This window comes from Bacillus rossius, chromosome 17 (assembly GCF_032445375.1).
Source record: "Bacillus rossius redtenbacheri isolate Brsri chromosome 17, Brsri_v3, whole genome shotgun sequence".
In the NCBI taxonomy this organism is placed as follows: Eukaryota; Metazoa; Arthropoda; class Insecta; order Phasmatodea; family Bacillidae; genus Bacillus; species Bacillus rossius.
In genome coordinates, this window is record NC_086344.1 from 38,048,659 (window position 1) to 38,072,506 (window position 23,848).

The 23,848-nt window shown below is 39.3% G+C and overlaps 1 protein-coding gene across 1 annotated transcript in view; it reads right to left on the bottom strand.

Moving 5' to 3' along the window:
* Window positions 1-22,487, bottom strand: part of LOC134540714 (cyclic nucleotide-gated cation channel subunit A) — a 153,298-nt gene extending 130,811 nt beyond the window's left edge. Inside the window, exon 1 of the mRNA XM_063383599.1 lies at window positions 22,235-22,487. The gene's annotated coding sequence lies outside the window, so the exon portion shown is untranslated. The remainder of the gene's footprint in view (window positions 1-22,234) is intronic.
* Window positions 22,488-23,848: the final 1,361 nt, after the last annotated feature.

Consider the following 23,848-nt stretch of genomic DNA (forward strand, 5'->3'; position numbering starts at 1 on the left):
GGGGTGGGGGGGGAGGTTGTTGGCTTTTCTGACCTCCTATTTTTATTTATCAGTAGAGACAGGAAAAATTCGCGGGTTCAATGACCTCCAGGATAGACTCCAATATCCTCTACTCACTCGGGCAAATGCCAACTGTTCATTGGCTGCTGACTTGTGAGTCGTCTCGACCGGGTGGCCTGTGATTCGACACTTCTATGAGTGAGGGTCTCTAATTGGCCCTCAGTCCTCCAGATTAACAGTGAACCAATGACAGAAGCAGCACTAAGGTATAATTATTTGAATTTTATCATAGCACGAAATGAACCCGCGAATTTTTTCAGGTCTCTATTCATCAGCTTTCACAGACATGTCTTTGAACCATATGGTGTTGAGAAATCAACTCAACAGGTTCAACGGCAACGTCAGTAGGCAATCTGCGACAGAACAAAACATTTCTCAGACAAATTTATTTGACTTAATCGCGTTCCTCAGTTTAAAAAAAACTGAGAACACGTGTGAAACACCCTTGTTCCAGCACAATAAAATAATAAATAAACTGTTAAAGAAAAAATTCTATTTATTCTGTCAATGCATTGATCGGTAATATAGAAGACACGTGCTGATATCAATCAATTATAATAATAAAGATAAATCATGTAACATTTTCGTCTTCCCTCCTTCAAACCCCTCCCCTTTTTCCTAACCACACCATAACTAAAAAATAATAATAATAAAGAATGCTAATTTATAAAAAGCAGCTTTATCGTTTTAAATTCAGCGAGACAGCGCTAAGAAGGCGACTTGGTAATGAAACAGCTGTCACGACGAGTATTTCACAATTAAAATTATTAAGTTACGTCGCTTGGCAACAAGGAGAATTATTGTTGAGGAGGGGGGAGGTTATAGGGGGGGGGGGGGGTACACAGCCCATAGGCCGCGTCACTCCAGTCCTTCATTACGTCCACTGTCGCGAGATGTCGCTGACTCTTGTTCTTTCACGTTCATTGTCGGTCCGGTGGTTCGAACGAACAATTCTGTGGTCAACATTTGAAGGAGGAGGAGGGGTGGAAAGGAAGTCTCTCTAACCGTCACTATTGTGATGAGTAGGGACAGGAAAAATTCGCGGGTTCAATGACCTCTAGGATGAACTTTATAGTTCTACGTACACTCGCTCAAAAGTCACCCTCTCATTGGCTGCTGTCTTGTGAAGGTGTCCCATTGTAGCGGCCTGTGATTCAATACAGCTTCGGTTGAGTGTTTCTCACTGGCCCAGAGTCGTCCAGGTGAGTTGTGAGCCAATAGCAGAGGCAGCACTGAGGTGTAACTATATGAATTTCAGGCTGTCGTGAAATGAATCCGCGAATTTTTCCGGTCTCTATCTATATGTTTTAAATGTGTATGCCCAATCTCATTTAGTCATTAGTTACTAGGTTATACTTCTTTAGGCACGTTATGAAAAAAAATTTTAGTGAATTTTTATGATGCGCTGGCATCATGCAACAAAAATTGACAGAATAAAGAATCTACATAAAAATAAAAATTACATATGCTTTTAAATCATATACTATAGTGATTGGTATTAAATAATGGTCCATGTAATTAAAAAATATATATTTATTTTGAATATTAGTGATAGAAATTGTGTTTATAATCTTTTTTCAAGTTTATTTATATAACTGAGGTTATGATCCCGTATGTATAATTTATATGCATTATAAATTATTTCATTATTATTTAATAAATACATTAAAATTTATAAATTAGAATAAACATCCAGCATGTTTATTGATTTTCATTATTAATTAAAATCAATCTCCATTATTTTAACTAATTAAATAAAAATTATAAACATGATTATAATAATATTGAACAACGAGAATGTAATTAATATATTTTTTAATTTGATTAAATTTATAATTTACCAACCGTACTTATAATATCATTCCAGTCCTTTTAATATTTTATTTCCAATAACTTTTTGCATGCAATATTAAATTTATTTTTTCATTATCAAAGTAAGTATAACTTCTAACACACGTATACAAGTACAAGCACATTTTTTCTTTTTCATCGACGGTACACTTTACATTCGGTCCATTCTGATTTTGTGTACACACAGCGTTCACATAGTGGCAATCCGGTTGCATTGTTCTCTTCTTGTAAATGTTCTTTGTATTCAATTGTATTTGAATTCCTTTGTTTTTATTTGTAGTAGTAGTATATATATAAAAAAAATTTGCTTGTATTCAATGTATTTCATGTAATTGCTTGCTTGGAAATCCGCGTCTACACTTCACATTTTATTTTTTTTTCTATTTCTTTTCTATATTTATGATAATAATGTTCGCAGGCTTTCACGGCCATTGTCTGAAGTAGCTTTGCTTCTGGGTTGTAGCCGTGTCCTTGGCTACTGCACATTTGCAAGAAACCAGAGCTTAACCCCTCCAAGAATGTGACCTGAATCGTCTTCCCCCTGGGAGGGGTAAGGGGGTGGGGGGTGGTTGGCTTTTCTGAACCCCTATTTTTATTTATCAGTAGGGACTGAAAAAATTCGCGGGTTCAATGACCGCCAGGATATACTCCAATATCCTCTACACACTCGGGCAAATGCCAACTGTTCATTGGCTGCTGACTTGTGAGTCGTCTCGACTGGGTGGCCTGTGATTCGACACTTCTACGAGTGAGGGTCTCTAATTGGCCCCTCAGTCCTCCAGATTAACAGTGAACCAATGACAGAAGCAGCACTAAGATATAATTATTTGAATTTTAGCATAACACGAAATTAACCCGCGAATTATTCCGATCCCTAATAAATAGGGACCGGAAAAATTCGCGAATTAAATGACCCACAGGATAGACTCCAAGATCCTCTATGCACTCGGACAAATTACAACTGCTCATTGGTAGGGACCGGAAAGATTCGCGGTTTCAATGACCTTTAGGATAGACTCCAATATCCTTTACACGCTCGGGCAAATGCCAACTGTTCATTGGCTGCTGACTTGTGAAGGTGTCCCAATGTAGCGGCCCTGTGATTCCGACACGGCTTCGGTCGGGTGTTTTCTCACCGGCCCCGGAGTCGTCCAGGTGAGTTGCGAGCCAATAGCAGAGGGCAGCACTGAGGTGTAACTATTTGAATTTCAGGCTGTCGTGAAATGAATCCGCGAATCATTCCGGTCCCTACTCGGTAAAGGTTCCGCCGATGGCGAAGGAAAGTCTAGACCCGGCTGTCGGGCGAGGTACCTCGATGGAGCCCCTGGTTGCAGGAACCGGGTCGCCGGCCCCCGTCCCGGGACTGCGCCCCTCCGACGAGGACAACGAGAGCCCTGTGTCCGCCCGCGGACGGGACAAGCTCCTTTGAGGTCCGTGAGCTGTCCGTGAGTTGTCCGTCAGTTGTCCGTCAGTTGCGGGCCTGCGCTCTCTAGAGTCCCCCTTCCCCCCTCGACACACCAAACAAATTACCCCCGATCACTCCCGACTAGGGTTACCAGACGTCCGGCAAAAGGAGGACATGTCCTCCTTTTTATGTATTTTTTTTTTGCGTCCGGCCGGATTTTCCTTAATGCTCCAAAATGTCCGGCTTTTTTTTTATAAAGTGAGATAATTCCTGCAGTTACACTCTGAGTTAAGCGCGCGGTGCTGTCCGCAGAGTCATCCCACTAGTAAGTAGTTCTATGAACGTTTGACAGATAGCAGCACATGCAGAAGCACGTGTTTTTAATATGCTGTATATGCGTAGTGTTTGTTTGATTCTTTATACTGAAACTGTATTAAATGCCAAAACATTGTAAAATATCGTACTCCGTTGTAATTAATTCATGGCTTTTTTAAAAAAATACATTGTCCTCCTTTTTAGTGAAATGTCCTCCTTTTGCGAGATGAATGTCCTCCTTTTTTATTATCAGTGTCTGGTAACTCTACTCCCGACGGACTTAAGAACTGTGAGCCGGCAGCCCGATGTGAGGACTTGGATTTCGAAGTGCCCGCCGCGGGACTGCGTTCTTGTGCCAAAATATGTAACCAAGTTCCTGTAGTCAGGGGCGTAGCCAGGGGGGGGGGGGGGTTAGGGGTTCAAACCCTCCCCCCCCCCCCTTAGCACCAAATCTTTAATTAATTTCTTATTCATAGAGACTGGAAAAATTCGCGCTTCGGATGGCCTCTAGGATAGAATCCACAATCCCCTACAACACTCGGGAAAATGCCACCTGCTCATTGGCTATTGACTCGTGACACTTGTCAACTGGGACGCTTGCGAGTCGATACTTTTTTTGGGTTGAAGTTTTTTCATTGGCTCAAAGTCCTTCAGATAAACTGTGAGCCAATCAGAGGAGCAAAATAAAGGTACAGTTGTTTGGATTATAGCATATCGTGAAATGAATCCGCGAATTTTTCCGGTCTCTACTTATTCATCACTCAACAAAATTTGATATTAAAATTAATAAAAAAAAATTACCATTACAATATTTAAATTTAAGTATCGAAAACTGCTAAAATAGCACTATTTTACATGTTAAAATCCAAATTTTCCCGGGGGAGGACCCCCCGGACCCCCCCGCTTAAATACAGGGGGTTGGGGCCATGCTTCTTAACACCCCCCCATACACAAATCCTGGCTACGCCACTGCCTGTAGTGAATGTGAAAAGGTCATTATTAGGGCCATGAAAATTTCGCGAAAAGATCCCGAGAGAAGCTGGAAGTTAAAACACTGCAGCGTCGTCTGTGTTCCGTGATTGGGTGAGTTACTTTGAGGCGCATGTCGATTGTTACAACAACCAATCACACTAATTCAGTGTGGAAGCAAACTCGTCCTTAGTGGCTCGTGCAAACAAGGCGACGACTTCTCTCGCAGACGGCCGCCAATCACAAGGAAGAAACCGCTGGTGTGGGTATACCTTGTTGCAGTCTAGTAGGCGTTCAGATTTTTTTCGCTAAAATTTCCTGCCCATAGTCATTGAAGGTGCTAAAGAGATAAAAACCACGTGATGGTAAAATAAACGAGCATGTTCAGAAATATTTTGATTTTTTTCTTTCAGATCATGCAGGGTTATACAGTTTTTTGCCTTGTATGAAACTGTTTCAACTGTTAAAAAAATTGTCATTTTCATGTGTAGCATCTCCCCCTTTGGTTTACGACATTCGGCGGGGGTCATTTCGCGAATGGAAGGGAAGTCGCGTGGAACGGAAATGTGTAACAACCGCGGTGCTGCCACCTGTGAAGGATGGCGCGAACCAAAATTCAGAAAGCCATCGGGGAAACTTGCAGTATTATCTGTTTTTTAGGACTTGATGTAAGTTTTTGGACATACGCCATTGCTAAGAACTTTTTCTGTTGAAGAAAAACTAATAAATAAAATAAATAAAAATACACAAGAAAGACAAAAAACACACAAAATTAAGCAAACAATTGCTGTTGTCAACAAGAATATAAACACCACAAAATATTCCGAAACAGAAATATGGTCAACAAACAAAGAAAAAACAAAGAAAAAAGTACTACGTGAACAAAAAAACACACAAATGATGACAACACAAAAATATTGAAACCAAAATAATTCAGCACAACAGTTAAAACGAGACAAAAACACGACAAAACGAAAAGACAAAAAAATACAATAGTTTTACCAAAACAGAAACAAGCGACGTTTCGGGAACTGCTATCTGCTCCCGTCCTGTTTTTTAGGAATGTTAAACAAGATGAGCAGTATTTTAATCAAATTTCTTGTCGAAAATCAGGTCCAAAATTAGTTGTTTTTTTTTTTTCCCAAGTTTTTATTTCGCTTTTGTCCGAGCCGTTTAGTTGTATAGTTTTAAAATTTTCTGTCGGCAAATCGAATGATTCGATAGTCGACGTTAAAAATCCTTGTCCGAGTTTCGTATTATAAGTGTATCTGCAACATGAGATTAAATATTACACGCTTCTCTATCGGTTACTAAAAGACTCGCTTACGTGTTATTTTTTTATTTTCTTTTTATCTTCCTTTTATTTTCATTGTCCCTGATAATCTGTAACCAGCGTTAATGGGTAAAATGAAAAATTAAAATTGTTATTAGCGTATAATTTAAAGTGACAGTCAATGCATTTTCGATTCTAAATTGGGTTTTCATGAATCGCATTAAAAAAAAACTGTACTGCCTCATATAATGATGCGATTTCACCGAAATGTTATATTTAGAGACCTGAAAAATTCGCGGGTTCATTACGTGCTATGCTAGAATTCAAATAATTATACCTTAGTGCTGCTTCTGCCATTGGTTCACTGTTAATCTGGAGGACTGAGGGATAATTAGAGACTTTCACTCATAGAAGTGTCGAATCACAGGTCACCCAGTCGTGACGACTCACAAGTCAGCAGCCAATGAACAGTTGGCATTTGCCCGAGTGTGTAAAGGATATTGGAGTGTATCCTAAAGGTCATTGAAACCGCGAATTTTTCCGGTCTCTAGTTATATTATTAGGGCAATGAAAATTTCGCGAAAAGATCCCCAGAGTAGCTGGAAGTTAAAACACTGTAGCATCGTCTGTGTTTCGTGATTGGGTGAGTTACTTTGAGGTGCATGTCGATTGTTACAACAACCAATCACACAAATTCTGTGCGGAAGCAAACTCGTCCTTAGTGGCTCGTGCAAACAAGGCAACGACTTCTCTCGCAGACGTCCGCCAATCACAAGGAAGAAACCGCTGGTGTGGGTATACCTTGTTGCAGTCTAGTAGGCGTTCAGATTTTTTCGCGTAAAATTTCCTATATATTAGGCATTTATAAAACTAACCCGAGTACAATTTTCCAGGAACGAATATAAAACTTTCTCAAAAAAAATTAGTATAACCATTGTCGGTATTTAGGATCAGGGTTGACTTATAAAAACATTACTGTGAAACACAGATAGCGCAACCATGATTTACCACGCATCTAGTCTGTAAATCTTATAGCTGGGCATTAATATTTAGCGAAACGATTCCGAGTCTAGCTGAAAGTTAAAACACTGTACCATCGTCTGTGTTTTGTGATAGGGTGCGTGTCTCTCAGAAGCATGTCTACTGTCACAACACCAAGCGCAGTAACTCAGTCCGTAAGCAAACGTGAGTGGCTCGGTCAGACAAGCCAACGACATCTCTCGCAAACGTCCGCCAATCACAAGGTTGAAAAAGCCTGTGCGGGTATACTTTGTTGCAGTCTAATAAAGGCGTTCAGAATTTTTTTTTTTCGCGAAATATGCCTGCATCTAATTTATTTATTTAGGTTAAATTAAATATTTATTTTTGAAAGAAATTAAACCGTATTACTTAGCACCCATTAAAATTGTCTTTGAACCTAAAAAGTTCCAGTTTTATATTCAATTTAATTCTTCTTATCCAAACTGCACTGAAACTTTAAAAATGAAACTTTTCCAGCTAGTCATCATTTAGCTGGCCAAGTTTCAGTGTATAATTATTATAAAAAAAAGGGGGGGGTTTGTCTGTAAAGTCGGTTTACGGACGATAATTTTACGTGGTAACGTCATAAGAAAACATTAATGAAAAATTGCATACTTTTTAATTTTCAAATATTATTTACAGGTTTTTGCAAAATTCAATTTAAATAAATTGTTTAAATATAATCACGAACACTTAGTTTAAAAATCCCGCCTTAAACTGTTTGATATTATAGAATATTTTCTTGCACGGTGGTTGGCAGGTTTTATGCGCGCTCGGCTCAGGCGGCACGTGAAAATTTTTTCGTGCGTGCAGCCGGCGTTCATCGATTTATAAGACGTTATCACGTCAAAAAAAATGCGATATATATATATATGTGTGTGTATATATATATATAATTTTGTGAAGTTTGAGCCACTCATAAAGCCAGCAAGTTTAACCGCGTGTGTACTAAATAATGACTAGAGACCGGAAAAATTCTCGGTTTCATTTCGCGACATGCTAGAATCCAAATGTGATTAACCTTTCTCTGCTTCAGTGATTGGACCACAGGTTGTCTGAAGGAATCAAGGGTCAATGAATAAACCTCAACTAAAGGAGTATCGAATCAAAAGCATCCTAGTTGATGTTCACGAGTCAGTGGACAATGAGCGGATGTAATTTGTCCGAGTGCATAGAGGAGCATGTAGTCTACCCTGTGGGTCATTGAATTCGCGAATTTTTCCTGTCCCTAACAATTAGAGACCTGCAAAATTCGCGGGTTCAATGACCTCCAGGATAGACTCCAATATCCGCTACACACTCGGGCAAATGTCATCCTGTTCATTTGCCCGCTGACTTGTGAGTCGTCTCGACCGAGTGGCCTGTGATTCGACACTTCTTTGAGCGATGGGTCTCTAATTGGCCCTCATTACTCCAGATTAACAGTGAACCAATTGCAGAAGCAGAGCTAAGGTATAATTATTTGAATTGTAGCATATCACGAAATGAATCCGCGAATTTTGCAGGTCTCTACTAATAATGACCTCGAACGGGGCACGTATACCCACCTTAAGGGGCCCGCCTCGTCAGGGGTGTATCTGTGTCAGCGAGGCGGGATGATAAGCGCGACGCTCGCTGGTGCTTCTAGCGCGGTGTCTCCTCTGGACTGGCGCGCAGTCTTCTCGTCGTCACAGGATAACTGTGAAATTTGAGCGGTGACCGTAACATTATATGGCGGGGAAATGAAGATAAAGGTGTTATGCAAGCCCCTTAAGTGCTTTCAAGAATCTGTACCGGTTGTTTTACGCCTAAAAATTACTCTGAAAACACGCGTTTTAGGCATTTTAACACTTCTAAAAAATTACAGTTTAAAAACTTGACCCGAAATTAAAAGTACTTTTTCGGCCCTCAGCGAACTCTTAAATGCTATTCGTAAATAGGCCCCACTCGGATATCTCGAGTAGTTTTGAAATCGCGCTGTTTTTCCTGAAGCTCTGCGCACCGTGTGTGTGCCCGGGTAGGCGGGGGCTTTAAGGTCGCTGCGCAGTGGTTAGTTAGTGCCCTGGACAGCAGCGTGTCTAAACGCAGTAACGCGGCAGGGATGAACTCCTGCTCCACCTCTACCCCTCTCTCGTAAACAGAGCGGCCGGGACTAACAGCTCCCCTGTGCCATCAGGAGCACGGCGAGGCTACTCCACTCACTCCAGCGAACTAACGTCCGAGCTGACTTCGCCTTTAAGCCCTCGTGAGCGTGGGACTCGGTCGCCAACTCCGAGTACCGAACAATGAGCACTGGACAAGGCCCCCCGGTACAAAGGCCCTGTTCACTCCGTCGATTTTTTGACGTGATAACTATAGGGACACCTGTATTTCGCGAATACATTTCGTGTCTAGGTACATCGCAAAACACCGTAGTTATTTTCTTGTAGTTATTGGTCTGTGGTCGGCGAGAGGTGTTTTTCCCGCACTTGACGGGGCCAATGGGAATGTGGATACCGTACTGCTGCACGCACACGATTCGCCATTACTAGACACCTGTAAAATTCGCGGATTCATTTCGCGGTAGGATAGAGGTCAAATACTTTTGACATCATTTTGATTCAGTGATTGGGCCACAGTTTATCTGAAGGACTCTGGGCCAATGAAAAATCTTTAACAGAAGAATTAGCGAATCACGATCATTCCAGTCAACAGGTGTTACGAGTCGGTAACCAATCAGCAGATGTAATTTGCACGAGTGCGTAGAGGCTCATGGAGTCTATCCTTTAGGTATTTGAAATCGCGAATTTTACAGGTCTCTAGCCATTACTCTAAGAAAAAGCTACAGTGTTTTGTGACATACCATGACACGAAATGTATTCGCGAAATACAGGTGTCCCTAGTGATAACTAGAGACACGGAAATTTCGCGCATTCATTTAGTCGCAGGTTAGAATGCAAACCTTCACACTCCCGGACTGTGTTCATGATTGGCCCGCAGTTACTTGGACACGCCCCTCTATGACCGTGATCCAATGACGTCCAGCTATAGGAGAGAAGTAAGCGAATCGGGTAGTGCCAACTAACGAGGATAAACATGCTCTCGCCAAGAAATCAACCAACGGGGAAACAAACATAGTCTGGGGACACCTATTGCAGAGGTGCCCCCCCCCCCCCCCAAACACTATGACTCACCCCCCCCCTCCCGATATTTTTTATGCCATTTTCTCAATGATTTGCTCAATTATTTTATAATATTATACTTTTTTTAGTATTATATTTTATCACATTTTGCATAAATTAAAACTGATTTTCTAATAATAATTTTGGTCATATCAGGTAATATTTCCATCCTGAACCGACAGATGCCAAACTGCTTTTGTTGAGGAAAGTGCGGGGTTGCCATTTTGATTTACAAGATCCCTTTCAATTATCAAAGCACCAGAAACGTATTTTCACATTAGAAGCAATAATTATGTCAATAATATATACATTATTATAATCTTTTAACCACCCCCCACCCCTGAAATTTTAATGACGCAGTCTGCATCGTTACCCCCCCCCCCCCCCTTGTGGGCACCTCTGCCTATTACCTTAAATTCTACTCTGAAGCCAGACGAATCTGCGAAATTTCCGGGTCTCTGGTGATGTCTTATGTTATAAATAGAGACCGGAAAAATTCGCGAATTCCTTTCGCGATAGGCTAAAATACAAATCGTTATACCTCAGTGCTGCCTCTGCTATTGGTTCACAACTCACCTGGATGACTACGGGCCAATGAGAAACACCCAACCAAAGCTTTATCGAATGACAGGCTGCTACGCTGGAACGTCTCACAAGACAGCAGCCAATGAGTGGGTGGCATTTGACCGAGTGTACGTAGAACAATGGAGTTCATCCCGCGAATTTTTCCGGTCCCTACTTATAAATCGAGGAACGCCGGCTGCACGCGCGAAAAAAACATGACTCGTTGTCACGTTTCGCCTGAGCCGAGCGTGCAAGAACCGGCCAACCACCGTGTGCTGAAAATCTTCTATAATATCAAACAGGTTAAGGCGGGCTTTTTAATAATCACATAATCAGCGATTTTAAAATGTTGATTTATTTGTCCAATTACGTCATTTCAAATTAACAATTTATTGACATTGATTTGATTTCAGTTTATTTCTATAACTAATTGTTCGTGATTATATTTAAACAGATTATTTAAATTAAATTTGCAAAAACCTGTAAATAATATTTGAAAATTAAAAAGTTTTGCAATTTTTCATCAATGTTTTCTTATGACGTTATCACGTAAAATTATCGTCCGTAAACTGACTTTACAGACAACCCCCTATTTTCGTCTCCTAGTATATTTGAGACCAAAAGTATGAGGAGAGATTTCACAACTATTTAATTTCCAAACCCCCACCGCTGGTTCACACTAGCGCTGGTATTTAAATACACAAAAATAAGGCACTTTTTTTTCATGAAAGATGAAGTGGGGCAAGCGCTGTAGAAGACACATCCTCTGATGTGCTCAGTGAACCAGTTAATGCATTCGCTAAATCGAACTTGGAAACGTAAATAAAACTTCACAAGCCACTGCATACTACTTATTGTTCGACATCTAGTATTCATATTAGTAGAGATCAGGAAATGTTCGCTCATTCGTTTCGCCATAAGCTGAAATTCAAGTGTACACACACACACTCTTAAGTTGATTTTGCTATTGTCTCGCTGTTCATCTGGACTCTGGGCCAATGAGAAACTCTCGATCATGAAAGTATCGAATCACGGGCAAGCCGGTTGAGACTGTTCACGAGTCAGCAACCAATGAACTGGCGTTATTTGCCCGAAGATAACTGAGAACTGAGTGGTTTATCCCGAAGGTCATCGAAACGGAGATTTTTTTTTCCAGTCTCTGTAAATTAGTTGTTTTCAACTTTATGAAACTCCCAATTTTGTTATTTCTTGTGAACATGAAACATAAAAGTTTGCCCTAGTTTCCTATCACGCGTTACAACATGGTATGGCGATAGTGATTGCCGCTAAGAAACTCATTCAGGAGGTGAAAAATTTTCAAATTTTATAATTTCAGAATTATTTTTTTTATTTTTCCTTTTAGAGGTCCAGATATCACATTTAAAGTAACAACTCAGTGGAGTTTGGTCGGTAAGGTGCCGTAAAAATAAATGTTATGCTTCGCAGAAGCACAATTTTCGAACAGCCTAACAGCGCAAATGCGTGTTTCATTTGATCGTGTAACTGAACACGAGATAATCTCGGGCTACCCACTTTACCCACGGGGTTGACAAAGGAAACCTCACCCCACACATCGCCACTGCTGCCTACTGTCCGCCCGAGAAAAGCCAAGTAAAGTCTCTGTATTATTCCAACTTTCAGACTCCCCCCCTTACTTACTTGTTAGACTTTTTTCTATTTTATGACTTAGCGAAGAACTATACATAAAAATTATAATTACTACATAAATTACATTATGTGCATAATCCAGCAATTAAAAAAGAAATAAAACATTTTACCTCCCAGTAGTGACCACATTCCCTGATATTCGCTATAATTTTATTTGTTGATTGAACAGAAATATTTGTGTGAAATTACACAGACATTTGTAAATATATACATTTACATGAGAACTACTGTATCGCTAAAAAATAGTGTTCGTAGTAACTTCAGATTTATTCGGATTCTCACCCGGGCATTGTACCCCCAATGGTTACATTTATTTGTAAACCGTTCCCTGAAAAGCTTTCCAATTTTAACTGCGCACACTAATAAGCCTAATAATACAAAATGAATTCAGATTTGTTAATATTCGATTTTAAATATTCGATTATATTTTTCGTGATTTTAAAAAAAATATGTTTGAATGAAACACCAATTAAATTACAACATGAGGCAATTTTAGTAAGAAATATTCAGAATTATCTCGAAAAAAAAACGTATTTCATATATGAAAAAATTACCATAGCCATGTGTTGTACAAAGTTACAATATCTTTCTTGTAGTATTACAAACTATTTTTTGACGTGACAACGTCTAATAAATCGATGAACGACGGCTGCACGCACGAAAAAGTGTCCCGCAACGCACATTTTCCCGTTACGCTGTGTCCCGTTACGCTCATTGTACGCTTGCGCCACATCTATCTCTCTTCCACTCGATTGGAACAACCATCGATTTGACTTTTTCGAGGCACATTAAACTTGAAACACTCCCATTCGTTTCCTAATTTTCCTATCATCGTCCTATCCTTAACAGAATAACACAGATTGGAAGAAGTTAGATAGCAAACATGTATAAAAGTTATAGTTAAAATAATCTCATCGTTAAAGTAATAAACATTTTTTTTTATTTAATGAGTGCAAATAAAAGTAAGTTTATCAATTAAATTGTAGATTTCATTTCACACCTTTTTTGTATCCATACAAAATAGTGATAATTCAATAAAAATGATTCAATTTTATTCATATAAGTATGCAATAATTTCATCAATGTTTTTTTATGAAGTTGTCACGTTAAACTATCGTCCGTAAACCGACTTTACAGACAACCAGTACTGTTCTGTGTCCACAGTTTTAGACAACGTGCAGCCGGTATCTATCCTCGAATTGGCAACGAAACACAATTGACAATGACGTCCGCGGGGACCGTTCTGGAACGAAACCAGCGACGCGAAAGCAATCACCTAGAGCGTCGGGAAGTGCGTCACAACCGCAGCATCAAAGTTGAAGAACATCACTGCATCATCCTTCGAGGTGACAGTTGCCGGGATCCCGAGTCCTTCCCCCCCCCCCCCCCCCGGCTCGACGAGACAGGGCGCGAGCGCTGATTGGCTGGAGAGCGAAGGGAAAACACGGCTATGTAACGCGCGGGAAACAGGCCAAGCACAGCGCCTGCTGACATACGACAGGCAACCCGCACAGCAGCTGTGGCTAGCCTATTGCAGCCTCGGTTCATCTTTTTTCTCTTCTTCAAATGTTCCTTCTCGTGCATTGTATATTCATATATACACTAGCTTTTACCCGCGGCTTCGCTTGCATTGAAGCCATTAAATAAGTATCAGAGATCATTACAATAGAAATGAATCAATAAAATATATTTCTCTGTAACAAAAATACATAATTTTGAATTTTGACCGTCGATAATACAGTGCAACGGTATTACAGTACTCAGGGTTGGAACTTCATAACTGGAATGCTAGATGGCGTTAAAGTAGCTAGATTTAGAGATTTTTTGACAAACTTTTTTTTATCTTTCGTAAAAAATATATTTTTTCAATAAAAAGTATACTATGTTACTTCTAATACCTCCAAGAAAATGTGTACAAAGTTTCATGATGATCGGTTAAGTAGTTTTCGCGTGAAAGCGTAACAAATAAACTTACATTCACATTTATAATATTAGTATGGATGTTTCTGTAAATGGAACGGCAATTTTCATGTAAAATAACATTTATTTGTAAACATTTAGATTGTCATGAGAACAACTGTATCAGTACCAAATATTGTTCGCAGTAATACTGGGTTCTGATTCCCACCCGGGCATTTATGGCTTGTGTTGTCCCAGTGCATCCAATAGTTGAAGTTATTTGTAAACCATTCCCTGAATAGATTTCCAATATCAACTGCGCACATTAATAAGTATAATAAAACACAATAAAGTCCAGTTTTTAATTTTTTTTGTTTTTTGTTTTCGTGGTTTTCGTGGTTTTCGTGGTTTCGTTTTATTATGCGCAGTCAATACTGGAAAGCTATTCAGGAAAAGGTTTACAAAAAAACTTTCAACTGTTGGAAGTACTGGGACAACACAATGTATAAATTCCCGGGTAAAAAAAATCCGAATACCGTTTTGTAGTGATACAGTTGTTTCCATGTAAGTGTACAAATATCTGTAATTTTTAACAAGAATATTTCTTTTCATTTACAAAAAAAAATACGGTGTACGTATTCGGAAGGGTTTTTTTTCCATCGCGAACTGAGGGAACGTAAGGCGAGAGGCGAATGGTATTCGTAACAAGGCCTAGCCCGCGAAGTGCAAGTGCTCCAGTTGTCCGCGGAAACGACTGTGCGTGGGACCGCGGATTATCGCGCGATCGTCCGGGATTTCCGCCTCTGGTTCGCTGACAGCTCTGCGCCTGTCACACTCCGTCGAGCGACGTGGCGTTTTATATTATTATTTCCCCTCACCACCCCTATCCACCTACCTCTCCTCAATCAACCAAAACCATATGCTGACTATGGACTTTCATCTCGCGATGAAGGACTGGATACTTTCCCTAACCTGAGGCTATGTCCACTCCTGAGTGCAGGCTAGATACACCAGCTCGCGACAAAGCACGAAATTAATAAAAGCTACCAAGCCAAACATAATATTTTAATGTTTAATTTAATGTTTAATTTATTGTTTATTTACATTTTTTTTAATTCAACAGCGTACACTCAATTTTCCCCTTCTTAATTTAGTTTAGGCTGGCTGGCAGCATGGTGGGAAACGACTAAAGTCGCCCCCGAAAACAACCAGTGCCACCCAAACCCAATGCGGACAAAATGTCCAAGCTCCCGCCATTTTGCTTAGTAGTTTATTTCTACTCCGTCCATCTCTTCTTCCGGAACCATCATTCTGTATCCCGTAACCAACCTTCTTGTAATTAATGGCATGAAATTGTTCACCCCGCATGTCAGTGCCCAGGGTTTTCCCTGTGTCTATGCAGGAGTCAAATAGGTTGGAGGTGGATTAGGCCACGCCATCTTGAAATTTCAAATATTTTGATACAGCTTGCAATAAAGCATCAGTGTTTTTTTTTTTTTTTAAGTTGTTTGGTATGGCATAGGACTTAGCTTCGGGTGCATACTGAAATCAACATGTGTGGAACTGGTGTGGTTAACACGGTTGTTGAAGTCGCTCGCGTGAAATAACAAGTAGTGTGGTTGCAACAAGGTATTGAAGGTCTGTAAGGAACGATGTATGCCTTGAAACGCCAAACAAAATCGGATAGATAGTTTCAAAATTATAATTATATCCAAAAAGATGGACAAACCTAAGGGTACGGGGTAGGGACCGGAAATATTAGCGGGTTCAATGGCCTTCAGGATAGACTGCACATTCTCCTGTACACTCGGGCAAATAACGCAAGTTCATTGGCTGCTGACTTGTAAGGCGTCTCAGCTGGTTTGTCCGTGATTCGATCCTTCTTTGGTTGAGGGTTTATAACTAGGGCCATGAAAATTTCGCGAAAAGATCCCCAGAGTAGCTGGAAGTTAAAACACTGTAGCATCGTCTGTGTTTCGTAATTGGGTGAGTTACTTTGAGGTGAATGCCGATTGTTACAACAACCAATCACACTAATTCTGTGCGGAAGCAAACTCGTCCTTAGTGGCTCGTGCAAACAAGGCAACAACTTCTCTCGCAGACGGCCGCCAATCACAAGGAAGAAACCGCTGGTGTGGGTATACCTTGTTGCAGTCTAGTGGGCGTTCAGATTTTTTCGCGAAAATTTCCTGCCCCTATTTATAACTGGTTTAGATTCATCCAGATGAACGGTAAGCCAATAGTAAAATAATTTGAAGGGTATATGTGTTTGAATTCTAGCCTATCGCCGAATGAATCAGCGATTTTTTTCCGGTCTCTAGTACGGGGTCTGATCTCCCTTAACCAGACATACTTAGATTAACATCGAAAACGAACACAAACTTTAGTTTATGATAAAACAGTATAGCAAAATATTTTATCAAAACGTATAAATTTATTAGGATGTAACTTAACCCAGATCCTGTTATCGTTCGGGACAAAATTGAAATTATTTTGGTTTGATGCTGTGTGGTTGGCAGCGCGCACGTAACTAGACTAGTTTCCTTGGGAAGCCTAAGATGTACATCAAGTTCTGTCACTGCCCGAACACGCCCGAATATTCACCTCCGGCCAACCTCGGGTTCATTTATATATATTTATATTTCTCTGTTTATTATAATGTAGCTATACTAACCTAACTAACCGTCCATAGTGTTTTAAAGTGCTTTAATATAGCTAACCTAACTGACCACTTTTAATATTTGAATTCATTTTTCCTGCACAAAATTAAAACAAATCCCGAGGTTGGCCGAAGGTGAATATTCGGGCGTGTTCGTTCAGGGACAGAACTTGATGTACATCTTAGGCTTCTCAGTTTCCATCCAGGGCAAGAACTATCGTGCCCAACCCCTCTCCCTTAAAAAAACTCGATTAACTACACTAGTTCAAATAGTTTTGATTGAACTTAAGATTGTAAATATATAGATTTATTTGCAGTCGTTCCATTTTTTTAACACTTCGCAGGTTGGATAGTACGTGAAAAATGCCAGTCAAAAGACAATCCAGCCTCCGCCAGCCATGCGTATAACTGTACAAGTTCAGACAGAACCTCCTCGCATACGCTGTTTTAAAGTGAGCACGACTAACCAGTGGCGTAGCCAGGATTTGTGTATGGGGGGTGTTAGGAAGCATGCGTCCCCCCCCCCCCCCGTATTAAACCGGGGGGTCCGGGGGTCCTCCCCCGGGAAAATTTGGATTTTAAGGTGTAAAATAGTGCTATTTTAGCAGTTTTCGGTTCTTAAATTTAAATATTGTAGGGTAAAAATTTTATTAATTTTAATATGAAATTTGTTTGAGTGATGAATAAGAAATTAATTAAAGTTTTGTGGCTAAGGGGGGGTTTGAACCCATAACCCCCCCCCCCCCCCTGGCTACGCCCCTGCGACTAAGCACTTAAAAGTATCGGTAATGGGACACCAGAGCATGATTATTTCCCTCTCAAATCACCATCACTAAGGAATTTTCATTACTTTTACAGTATTTCAAGTAAATTCCCTGACTTTTCCCGATCAATTTAAACTTCCATGATTTTTCTCTAACTTTACATAATGCTTACACGCTGTTAAAACAACATTTTTTTCTATTAATAATAAAGCTTTTTTTTTGAAGACACTTAGTTTCTGCACGTTCCTCGTAAATGGGCATAATCACATTTGCTTAAGAATTTTTCAAAGTCGAGACAAAACTGCTTTAAAATGTAACATAAGTTCTGTGACAAAATGTTTCTCACATCGCACTCCATAACACCATCAAATATGTAATTCAACCTAAAATTACATTAAAGAAAAAATAAAAAAGAAAAAAATTATAAAAAATAAAGATACTAACTTAAAAAGAAAAGTTATTTGTAGAGACCGGAAAAATTCGCGGATTCAATTACCTCTAGGATAGCCTCCATTATCCTCTGCACTTCTCAAGTAAACACGCGTGTTCATTATTTACTAAATTGTTGGTCGTCTCCACTGGGTAGCTTGTGATTCGACGCTTCTTTGGTCGATAGTCTCTCATTGGCCCAGAGAGCTCCAGTTAAACTGCGAGCCAATAGCAGAACCAGCAGAATTATACACATGTTTGAATTTCAGCCTATCACGAAATTAATCCGCGAATTTTTCCGGTCTCTAGTTATTTGCAGTTAAATTATTTGCCCAGGCCATCTTAAATGTTAGGTATATTTCGAATAAATGCTACGTCATGTAGCCATTACCATGGTGCGACTGCGGAAAATATTTTACATGCCGAGTTTTTCGATTCATGTCCGTACACCCCAAAACCATCATGACTCAAACGTTTATATATGAATATCACATTTATGTACACTATAAATGCCTTAATTTTGCATAAACAACTTCCGAACTGATTCATAAAATATAGTACTGGGAAATCTCGGTATAGTTCGTAAATGGAAAAAAAAAATCCAACCAAAAAATTGGCTGTAACTCACTTAATATAAAAAATATCGCATCCATTTTAAGATATTAAAACTCGTAAGAGTAATACCAAAAAAAAGTATTTATTCGATCAATCAAAACTGGAAGGGATGGAAAAATCAGGTGTAGAAGAACTAAAAAATTAATAATTCCCATAGAAGGCATTTTATCAAAACCGTTCGCAATTCTTGTAAACCTTCTAAATAATAATTAATATGCAATACTCAAACGTTGAACCCAAATACAATATGCAATGTACACACAATTGATGTATTGGCGACACAGGTTAAGCCTTTGTATAATTTTACTTGACCTAACATACACTTTCCTCACTAATAACTGATTTTTTTTCCGAAAGTCAAAGTTATATGAATATACCTGATTTTATCTGTTTTCCCTGAATTTTGACACCCTGATAAAATATTTACAACTTGCAATACAGCTTGTCAACTACATGTTTTAACCCGACATGACATAGAACCTAACTGCATATAGAAGACAGCAGGAACAGACTGTAACAAGGTATAACAGCTCGGGAAGATATGATTTGTGGCTTGCGATGCCAACAATTTGTAGGTTTCAATAACCCCAAATTAACATTATACATTAACTGTTCATTATTAGTAGGGACCGGAAAAATTCGCGAATTCAGTGACCTACAGGATAGACTCCAAGATCCTCTATGCACTTGGACAAATTACATCCGCTCATTGGCCACTGACTCGTGACAACTATCAACTAGGATGCTTTTGATTCGATACTCCTTTAGTTGAGGATTATTCATTGGTAGGGCCGTGTAATTTTCGCGAAAAGATTTTCCGAACAGCTGTGTGTTAAAACTATGTAGCATTTTCTGTGTTTCGTGGTTGACTGTGTTTACTTCAGGTGCATGTATGTCTACTGTCGGCGCACCAATCACAGCCATCCAGTGCGGAAGCAAACTCGTCCTGAATGGCCCGGCCGAACAGGGCGATGTCTTCTCTCGCAGACGGCAGCCAATCACAAGGGAACAATGGCATACCTTGTTGCAGTCTAACGAGCGAGAAGATTATTTCGCGAAAATTGCATGGCCCTATTCATTGGCTGTGATTCCTTCAGACAACCTGTGGTCCAATCACTGAAGCAGCAAAAGGTTAAACACATTTGGATTATAGCATATCGCGAAATGAAACCGCGAATTTTTCCGGTCTCTAATTATTAGCGAGCTGTGAAACGCCACGAATGCTTGAATGACTTTTAACCGCCAATAGAAAACACTTAGTACATCATACGGTGGCAAGATGTGTGACGAAACCTAAAATATCTACATAAGAGCTATCATGACTAACAGTAACGAAACTAAAACAAGGAATCAACCAACATTACGCAAGACAATGCCTTGATGAACTCGCTGTAGACATGACGTTGGATTATATTCAATTAAAGTTTGTACAAAGCTTTTGGCAAGTATAATAATACACAAAGATTCAGTGCAGTCATGGTTACTACGACATTGTCTCTACTTGCAACACCAATATCATCCGCCAACACTCCACTAACACTGAAGCTAAAGCCTCAATTACACTGAGCGAATTTAATCGTTAAATGTAAACTCGCAGGAAGTTCCTTACTGTATAAAAAGCATTGCCGTGTTTCAGGTACGTAGTTACCCTGTATTTTACGGTGTTAACAGCTGCTTACGTTTTAAATACTGCCAAATAGTTTTAAACGATTGGTTTAAAAAATACCAATTTTAAATATAGTTATGCTAACCTAACCAATCCTAACGAAATTTTACTGTCTTTTTTAAGTAGCTAATCCAACCAAATCAATAGTTAAAACTGTAAATTATGAGAAAATTATTTGAAATAATAAAATGCCTTTTTACATAGTCATTATTAAAAGGTAAGGAACTAAAAAAAATATTTTTCCGCGTTGTTTCTTTATATATTTCTCGTAAGAAATTGCCTAACCTGGCAGTTCGTTTTTTTGTTGCCACTTGCTTGTTATCATGTGGTCGTAGAAGGCTCTATTAACAGTTGGAGTGCAAAATTGTTATTGTTTCATTTGATTTCAAATAAAAAGAATATAAACATCTAGAAAGAAGTGCGATTCTAGATTATAAACACAATTTCCAGGGCAACCTCTTATTAGTGAATGAGCGCCTGTGTAATTTGATACTCGCTGAACGAGAGTTATTTTTATGGACACCATTTCATAGCTTTTTGTACAAGCCATTGATTGCTGCCTACACGGTCTCGCTAGACTACCAAAAAAAAATTCTATTTACATTTAAACCTGCAAATATATGTCTGTTTTTTTCCCTATATTTTTCCACATGTAAAAACAAAACAAAAAATCTTTTTTAAACAATTTAATTAAAGGTTTTTAAGTTTTCAGAATTATTTTACACATCTTAAAATACTGGGGAAAAAATTTATACTGAAATATCAACCAAATGGTTTAGTATTTACAAAATTTTTGATACTTAAAAATTAATGTACGTTTTTATAATAAGTATCAACAATTTAAAATAAAAGAATCTTAAAAACGAAATATTGTATCGCAATGTTTTCTTCATAGATAGATGTCTCATGATCAGCACTATTTCAAAAATATTCATGAAATGATAACTAAAAAAATGGGTAATTTTATTTTAAATAAGCCTGTGCTCTTAAACGTTTGATAGGCACTGTCTTAGGTGGAAAGAATTGACAATACTTGTTGTATCGGCAGTTTAATGGGACAATGAAGGTAGCTAGCCACTCCCCATTTCCATTTTTTTTCCATTCCCTTACATAGATCGCTACCGTTAAAAAGATGAGCAGAAGTGAGTGTTCTAAAGTTGAAGTCAAATGGTTAGCAAAACGAAACGTAGATGCATAAAAGCTAATTCTAAATGGTTGTATAATAGCTTGAAAGGAAATCCTTACGTATAATTGAAAAAATGCCAACATGAAGTGAATATTGTTCAACAATACTTAACAATGAATTAGCGTTGCTATCTATAAAGGTAATTAGTATGGTGAGGTATTTCTCATTTTGACTTCAGTTACTAACATGACATAGATAACAAACACCCCTAAAATACTACGAATTAATTAATATTAAATATAAGTATTGTGTCAAAGTATTTAAGATATAAAAAAACTCGTGCTATGTCATTAAAAACACAACTTAGATACTTCAAACGCAACTAAACTAAAAAAAAAAAATCATTTCATCAGTAATGGTTTTCATTGAAATTATCATTAGCTGATATTTATGATATTTATTCATTTCCTTAATCATAATGTTATCAGTTTGAAATAAATCAATAACACACACGTGTTTTTTTTATTACAAATGATAAAACCCAACATGGCGAATTCATAATAGCGCATGTTGTATTGTTGTGAGTTTCAATCTCAGCAAATGATAAAAACTATTCGTGCAAAACATGGATCGGTGTGTTTTACGTATTTCCCTGCCAAAATACAGGCGTGTCTAGTCACGTACTAACCAATAACATAGCACGGGAGCAGTATAACCTCGTCTGCGCGGCAAAGGGTAAGATTCTTTTAACGGCCGCGTCCGTGCCTGAAATTCAAAATAGAGAATAGAACTAGGTGAAGGTTAGGAGTACCTTGTGGCTGCCGTGGTCTTCGGTTCCCTCACACTTGGCTCACTTCGCAAACGACGTGGGAAACGTCCTTGCAATTGTTTATCACTTTCCTTTTTCGGCGATAAACGAACTGTTCGCGAAGCCGAGAGACAGAGAGAGAGAGAACGAGGAAAACAATTTTTGAAAAAAAGGAAATTTAAAAAAAGAAACAGAAGAGCGTGTCGGACATGTCGGTTCCGGCCGGCAGAGAAGCCGCAACTGCCCACGCAAGCCGCTAGGATGCGCCACTGCAGCGAGGCTCGGAGCTAGCCCAGACAGCTTCCCCTCTCCCGCCTCCACCACCCCTCCCATCGCTCCTCCCTCCCCTACCCGAGCGTCCTCACCCCCTCCACCTAGGCCTGCGGGTCCTGCAGCCTCCTGCCTTGGTACCACGGTACGCGGCACTCCAACTACGGCACACTAACCCCTGAATAATGGTACGCTCCTAAGGCTGGGTCAGAGATGAGATAAAGTTACAGTTGGAGCATAAACACAGTTTGTAGGTATATCTCTGCTGAAGCCAATGGACGTGAGGGGGAAGCAGTTCGCCGCCATATTGTTCCATGAAGAAAATCGCATTTTCTCATAAGTGATGTATTTATGGTGGTGGAAAAGTGCATGGATACTAAACAAATAAAGACTGTTGACTCGAGAAAAATTATTTGTGTACAAGAGTATGTAGTAAACTACATGTCTATATACTATATAAACAAATGACCGCCATCTTCTTACGTGAACAAACTGGCCACAGTGCTCAGAGCTTTTGCTCCATCTGTAACTTTCTCTAATCGCTGGGCTGGGTTGACAACTGAAATAAATAACAGTGAAGCTGGATTCGCAACGATCCGTCGCGTCCAGCCGTCAAGCCAATCAGAAGTCCCTGAAAATTCCATCCGTTCGTCCGTCGAAAGCTTCCCATGTTTTGACTTTCGAAGGACGGAAGGATGAAATCACTAAACTCCAAAGAAAATGAATGTTACCAAGGTATTTTCGGCAACCTCTAATATCTTAAAATGTTTTGAAGTTTGTTTATTTGTTTGTCTGCATCCATTTAATATGTTTAACTTAGGTTTGAACGCGTTTGATGGATACAAAGATTGCCCGAGACATAGAGAATTAATTACGTACGGCAAAAGTGAAACTATAACAATAAATATCAGACCGGAAAAAAAATTGTTTAATGATTTATAAGTGCTTTTTTTTTACAATCCTCAATCTAAAACACTTATACAAGGTAAATCTTCACCACTATTTAAGCCGTCTAGTCTGTTGGCAACATTAGAATGAAAAAGTGTTTGAAGTACATATGGCTTGTTGAAGTATGGACGTATGGCGACCTGTGGATAATATGTTGTTTTTTTTAAGACTGTAGTGTTTTGTAGTGTTTTGCTAGTCAGTAGCGGATCCAGAGGGGGGGGGGGTGGGCTAAGGGACTCAAGCCCCCTCCAAAAGCATCTGGGTCCACTATTGTTTTAGTGTTTGCCTTGATAAAGCCTAGCCTCAGCTGGGTCAAGCCCCTCCCAAACCAAAATCCTAGATCCGCCACTGTATGCTAGTGAAAGTCGGTAATTGAATTATTTATTCTTGTAATGAAAG